This window comes from Nuphar pumila, chromosome 10 (assembly GCF_984573655.1).
Source record: "Nuphar pumila chromosome 10, dmNupPumi1.hap1.1, whole genome shotgun sequence".
In the NCBI taxonomy this organism is placed as follows: domain Eukaryota; kingdom Viridiplantae; phylum Streptophyta; class Magnoliopsida; order Nymphaeales; family Nymphaeaceae; genus Nuphar; species Nuphar pumila.
The window spans coordinates 100,001,447-100,007,598 of NC_143258.1; positions in this window are offsets into that span (position 1 = coordinate 100,001,447).

Consider the following 6,152-nt stretch of genomic DNA (forward strand, 5'->3'; position numbering starts at 1 on the left):
TTCCTCCAATCCGCATGGGTTTTGATTTTCACCTTCATTCCTCATTTCATGTCCTTTATCTCCGCCCCAAACGGGATGGATCCCCGTTTCCCTTTGTCCACTGTCATTTCTATCGCACGGATTTGTGACGCGAATCATGTGTACCTCTAGTGCTATTTTTTTTTTATGAACCACTTGTGACTCGGCTCATATTGAGCTTGGTGAAGAGCTGGTTCAAACTTGTGAAATAAGGTCGGCAAGTCAAACATAGTGCTCGATTCAACTTGTATAGACTCATTGACTAGTACTGAATATGTTTTTAAGATATATTTTATATCACAAAGTGTATATGGTTGAAGTCTTTGGCTTGCAAGCAATGAGCTTGGAGTTCAAGCCTCATTAATTATATAGGTTTTGAATCAATTAGTTGTTTTATAAGTGAGCTAGTTAGAGCTTGGCTCAATAGGTTTAGGGTGCAAATTCTATTGTTTTCAAGATTGTACAAATATATATTTTTACCTGTGAAAAAAATGACAAAGATTTGGTTGTGGTTGTATTTGCCTTAAAAAAGGCAGTCAAATGATTCATTTTTCCTTATATGATACATGTTTCTTTAGTGTCCGGTTCTATTCCATCATTTTTGGCAAGTACTTGTGTACTATTGGATTGTTGAGTCTCTTTCTCTCAAAAGTTTGAGGAGCTTGCTGCTTGCACGTGGTCTCTTTAGCGGTGTCAAGGGGTCGGGTTGGGTTTGGACCCGGTGGAACCAGGCTTGGAACTCGGGTCTTAATCGGAGCTTGGGTCTGGTCTGGTATAATATTTCACAAATTATACCTGGATCCATGTATTAATCGGACTTTCTAGTCCAAACCCGAGTCTTAATCGGGTCTTGTTATTTATCACCATACCTGGACCTTATGGGGTTTGGTCCGGTTTAACCCAACCCGTTGATACCCCTAGGTCTCATCCTTCCTCAAAAGCAAATTATTTAAGAAGCAATCATCTAAGGTTTTTAGAAGCTTCCTATAAGATAACTCTAACCAAACCCATCAAAGGGGCTCCGCTTGTTTGGTAGGAGCTGTTAGTGCACGCCACCATATGTTGGGACGTTGCAAGTTCAAAACCCAATGGTGTGTTGTCTTACTGGTGGGGGTCTGCGTAACCCCAGCTTGCCTTTCAAAAAAAGCTATAACCAAACCCACCGGCATTAATTAGTTTTTTTTTACCAGGAACCCTAATTGAGAACTGGATCGCTTAATGGGCCCGCCCTCCTAAGAATCAACATTCAGTGAGCTCCAACTTTAAGATGGAAGGTCTAAACATTGCACAATTTCCATAAAAAGCCATCCCAGCCATTTTCACAAATCTCATTTTTAAAGAAAATGTTGGCAAGAGAAAATATTGTGATATTTTGAAGAAAAATGATTCTTCTTGGAAGAATCTTAAAAAATCACGGGTTTATATAAATTACGAAAACATGTAATATAAAAACAAATTATTTTTAAGACTACATAGAAAGAGCTTTTGTTGTGTTAATACTAAATAAAAAACATGATATTTTCAAAATATCACATTTTACTCTGTATAATAGCACCCTTTGAAAATTTAGAAATTTCATCAGTATATTTAAAAAAGTTGGCAATATATGTGATGCAGTACATCCTGACAACATCAAAGAAGACGCGTTAAAAATGTATTTGAGAAAGATGTGCCATTGGACACAAATGCGGAAAATATGCGCATGATAGACATGTCTAATTTTGGAGAAATTAGATTTACTTTGTTTCTTTTATTTTGTAAACTTTATTTTAATTGAAAAAAGTGTCCTTGGACAGTATGATCTATTTTGAATGTTGGCGGGTGTTGCGTAGGGGTGGCAAAATCTGACACCACCGGCCAACCCGCTTCTTAGCCGGGTTCGGGTTTGGCTTAAACGGGTTTATGTCGTAAACGGGTCGACCTGCCTAACCCGTTTATTAAACGGGTCGGGTTCGTGTTAGGGATATGCCAACCCGGCTGACCCGTTTAATAAACGGGTTAGGCGGGCGGGTCAACCCGTTTACATGAACCCTGGTGTGGGCTATGGGCAAGGTGAGGAGGGAGGCAGACCGGCACGAGAGCGAGCTCCAAAGTTCCAAACGCAGGAGACGGTGGACAGGGTTCAGAGCCAGCCGCCTGAACGAGGAGCTGATGTGGTTGTTGCTCTGCCTCAACATCGTACCGGGGACCGTCCCATTTGAAAAGGAGTTGAGGCGCCTCCTCAACAAGATCATTGGCTTTCTATTGCATCACCACTGAGAAGGAGGTGGTGGTGGATGTCGAACGGTCACGAAACCCAACATTCTGCTTCTACAAAGTTTTCATTAGAGCGCGCAAGCATCAGTGCCGGAGTCAAGGTCTCTATGGGATAGTTGTTGTCGGCATCAATGGAGGTGGCTTCAGGGGCGATGGTGGTGGTTTTCGAAGGTGGGAACGACAGAGGCAGCCGGTGATGGAATCCCCTCCACCGGACAGGCGGGCCTGTCAGAACCAGTGATGAAGATGACAGCAGCCACCCCACTTCTTCTTCTTGTTTTTTACCCATTCGTAAAAGGGATTTACGGAAGAGGATGACACAGAAAGGAAAAGCAAAAAAGAAAGAAAAGGAAAAGCAAAAAAAAAAAAAGAGGAGAAAAAGGGGCTTTAGGGTTCTAAAGGTTGGAATCCATTGAGATAAACGGGTCGCCATATTTAATGTCTATGTTATCGGGTCGACCCGTTTAATAAATGGGTCATCGTGTCATGTAATCGGGTCGTGTCGACCCCACCCGTTTATTAAACAGGTTAACCGTGTCGGGTCGGGTTACCCGTTTAATAAACGGGTTGTGTTCGTGTTTGCCACATTCGACCCGTTTAATAAACGGGTTGTGTTCGGGTTGAGGTATTCTAATCCGCCAACCCGACCCGATTGCCACCCCTAGTGTTGCGGGTTGTTGGGTAGTTTTATATTTTTTTGTATTTTTTAAGTTCTTTTTGGGCATAAAAAGAAGAACCCAGTCATAGTGGACCCAACCCGAGGCAGGTCTTGACCCATGGGTTGGATCGAGGGGGCACACCTATGTGCCTCCCACTCGTTGGGCCCAAGGAGTTGCTATTGGGCCTTTGAAAACAGAGAGAGAGAGAGAGAGAGAGAGAGAGAGAGAGAGATTCAAGGTCTCTCTCCCTCTTCCATTAGGGTTCTTAAGAGATGCCCAACTGTGAAGAAGGGCATCTCTTGTTGCTGTTTTGAAACTGGAACCCCCCTCTCTCTTTGTGGAACACCTTTGAAGAAGAAGAAGCCGGAAGGAGTCGACCCTCCGCCCTCCCTTCTCTCTCTTGCTCGAGGTGCCTTGTGTGGTGCTGCTATCCTTCGTGGACGCCGCCATCCGGGAAGTCGGCCAGCTGAGCGACCCTAGGTCCAGCTGTGAGCCAAGTTGGTGCTAAGGAAGAGTCATCTTAGCCAGCATCTTCGTCGGAGCTGAGCCCCTATTTTCCCATAGTCGACGCCCATGTTTTTTCGTTCTTTTTCTTATTTACTGTTCGTAGTTTAAGGTTGGATAAATCAAATTTGTGGATGTTGTGATTGTATTTTATTGGACTCAATTTTAATACGTAATCGTAGTGTTAGAATTCTTGTTAGAAATCATTTCCTATTTTGCTAATTTTAGATTGATCGGACTATTATACCTCTTGAATATGGAAAATGATCTTGTTGTTTAAATCTATGTTTAGTATATTGATTGTGCATAAATTTGTTTTGTGAACTCCATATCAATCGTTGTTCACAAATTTTCATGTTGAGAATATATAAATATATCTTGCCAAAATTCTGTTTTTGAGGTGGTCATCAAGTGTTCGGTGAAATGTCTCAATGAACTTGTGTGTCTCTGTTAAACCTAAATATTTTGATGCATATCTAATAGATCTTTAAGTCATATTTGTTCATGTTTGGGTCATTGTTTGGTTAATTTTGATGTTGTATACTCATTTATAAAAATTTAGCTATAGACTTTTTCTCGTATTTTGCCTTAACGCTTGTGTGCATGTGCTGCGTAATTAGTGGTAGACTTTTTCTCGTCTTAGTTTAGGTCGTGTTAGCATTTATTAGGTTTATTTGGGGGCACGTACGCTAGTTGTTTATGTTGGTGTCGGACTCTTGTCCTTAGTTGTTCATTTGTGAACTTAGTTGTAATAGGGTAATATACCCTCGTACTTGTGCTCAGGTGAACCCCTTAGTCCTTAGTCTGGTTTGGAGCATCTCCATCGATAAGACTCCGCATCAGGTTGGTATCTGAGCTCAGCTCATCGAGTTTTTCAATTAGGCACGATCCCTTATCGCTATGCATTGAGGAAGGCATGGGCGAGACTCGCACATGGAGCAAGGAGAAGACGATGTGACCCAAGAATTGCATAGACAAAATGCTGAACTCCACCACCAAACAGAAGTTATGACACGATAAATAGCGGCATTGCAAATGGAGCGTACATGCCAAGATGGCGAAGATGAGGATGGTCGTCACTCTATGAGCTCATCTACATCTTCTCATAGGTCACATAGTTTGATTCACCCTAACAACTGGGTCGCATGAATCAAGTTTGTGTTTCTCAATTTTTTCATAACTTGTAGACTGGAAGAGTTCATTGATCGGTTAAATAATGTGAATGAGATCATGGACTTCAAGGAAGTCCCGGACCACAAGTGTGTTGGTCTCTTTGTCATTCGCCTCAAGGGCAGATCTATGACTTGGTGGCGTTAGGTTAGGCAAACTTGAAAAAACCAAGGGAAGGAAACTATCGATACATGGGCACATATAGAGCGCAAGCTACTAACTCATCGAGAATTGTATGAGAGATATCAGAATCTCAAGCAGGGTACCCATAACATTGACCAATATACTGATAAGTTTCATAAACTTGTGGCTCACAACAACCTCATGAAAGACGAGGAGCAACCCGTCTTCAAGTACTTGGAGGTTTGAGTTATCAGATATAAGACATGCTGAACTTTGTCGATTGTGAGATTGTATCTTAGGCACACCAGATTGCCAAGCAGTGGTAGAAATCCCTTTAATGATGAGACATTGGTAGGACTACCCCTACGACCAAGATACCTATGTGTGCATCTTCATTAGATTCACGACAAATATATATATTAATCATAAAATGCAAGCAATGTCACAATAAACAGTTCTATTAATCACATGGTGTAAACAGTTCGTAAACTACAAGCTATAAGCAATTACCCCACAAACAGTTCATTTAATCACGAGATATAAACTGCTTCTAAGACAAACAGTTACATTAGTCCTAGTTGTAAACAGTTCGTAGATTACGAGTTGTAAGCAATTATCTTAATCATAAGAGACTCAGGCTAACAAGTATTGTGAACAAGACATTTATTGTTTCGATATTACATAGCCTTACGGGTACACACAAGGCACGATACGTAGACACAATTGAGACTAATCTGGGGGTTTATTATGCCATGTATTTTAGATATCCCGGGTAGCTAGCTGACTTCGCTCCTAAGGGGACAACCAGTGATCAAGAGAGAAAATTCTTAAAGGTATTCATGGCTTATTGATGCATCCAACTTCTGCAGAAGTGCCTAGGCTTTACTTTCTGTCCTTTCTTGTTTTTATTTTGTTGATGCTCTTTTGTGCACTGCCTTATGCACTTGCTTGCATGTTTGTTTAGCATAGGTGCGATTTTGTACCTCGTGCATTGTCTTGCATATTCACTTGCTTGTATGTTCATTTAGCTAATGTATGGCTTCGTACTTTATGCGCTGCTTATGCATTTGTGCGCTCAATGCGCAGTTCCTCACTCTTAGGGATCAATTGCCCCTTCACCGTCAAACTGTAATGTGCACACGTCCGCCCTTTGTTGGCTTGCACTCACTTAAGTGCGGCTTAGAACATATACTGTTTCACTCATTTGTTTTCAAAGTCACGAATCACACTTATGCATTTCGGATTCCCAAAAAGATGATTTTTAGGCACAAATCCGTTTTTCCAAATGCATAGTTTTGCAAACCAGATTTTGAAAAAGTAAGGTGTTTGGTTTAGCACATTCCAAGTATGCACTTTTTTAAAAAATACGGGTTTGTGCGTGAGCACTAAAATCCTTAAAAATGATTTCTTTTCGTGAGTCCA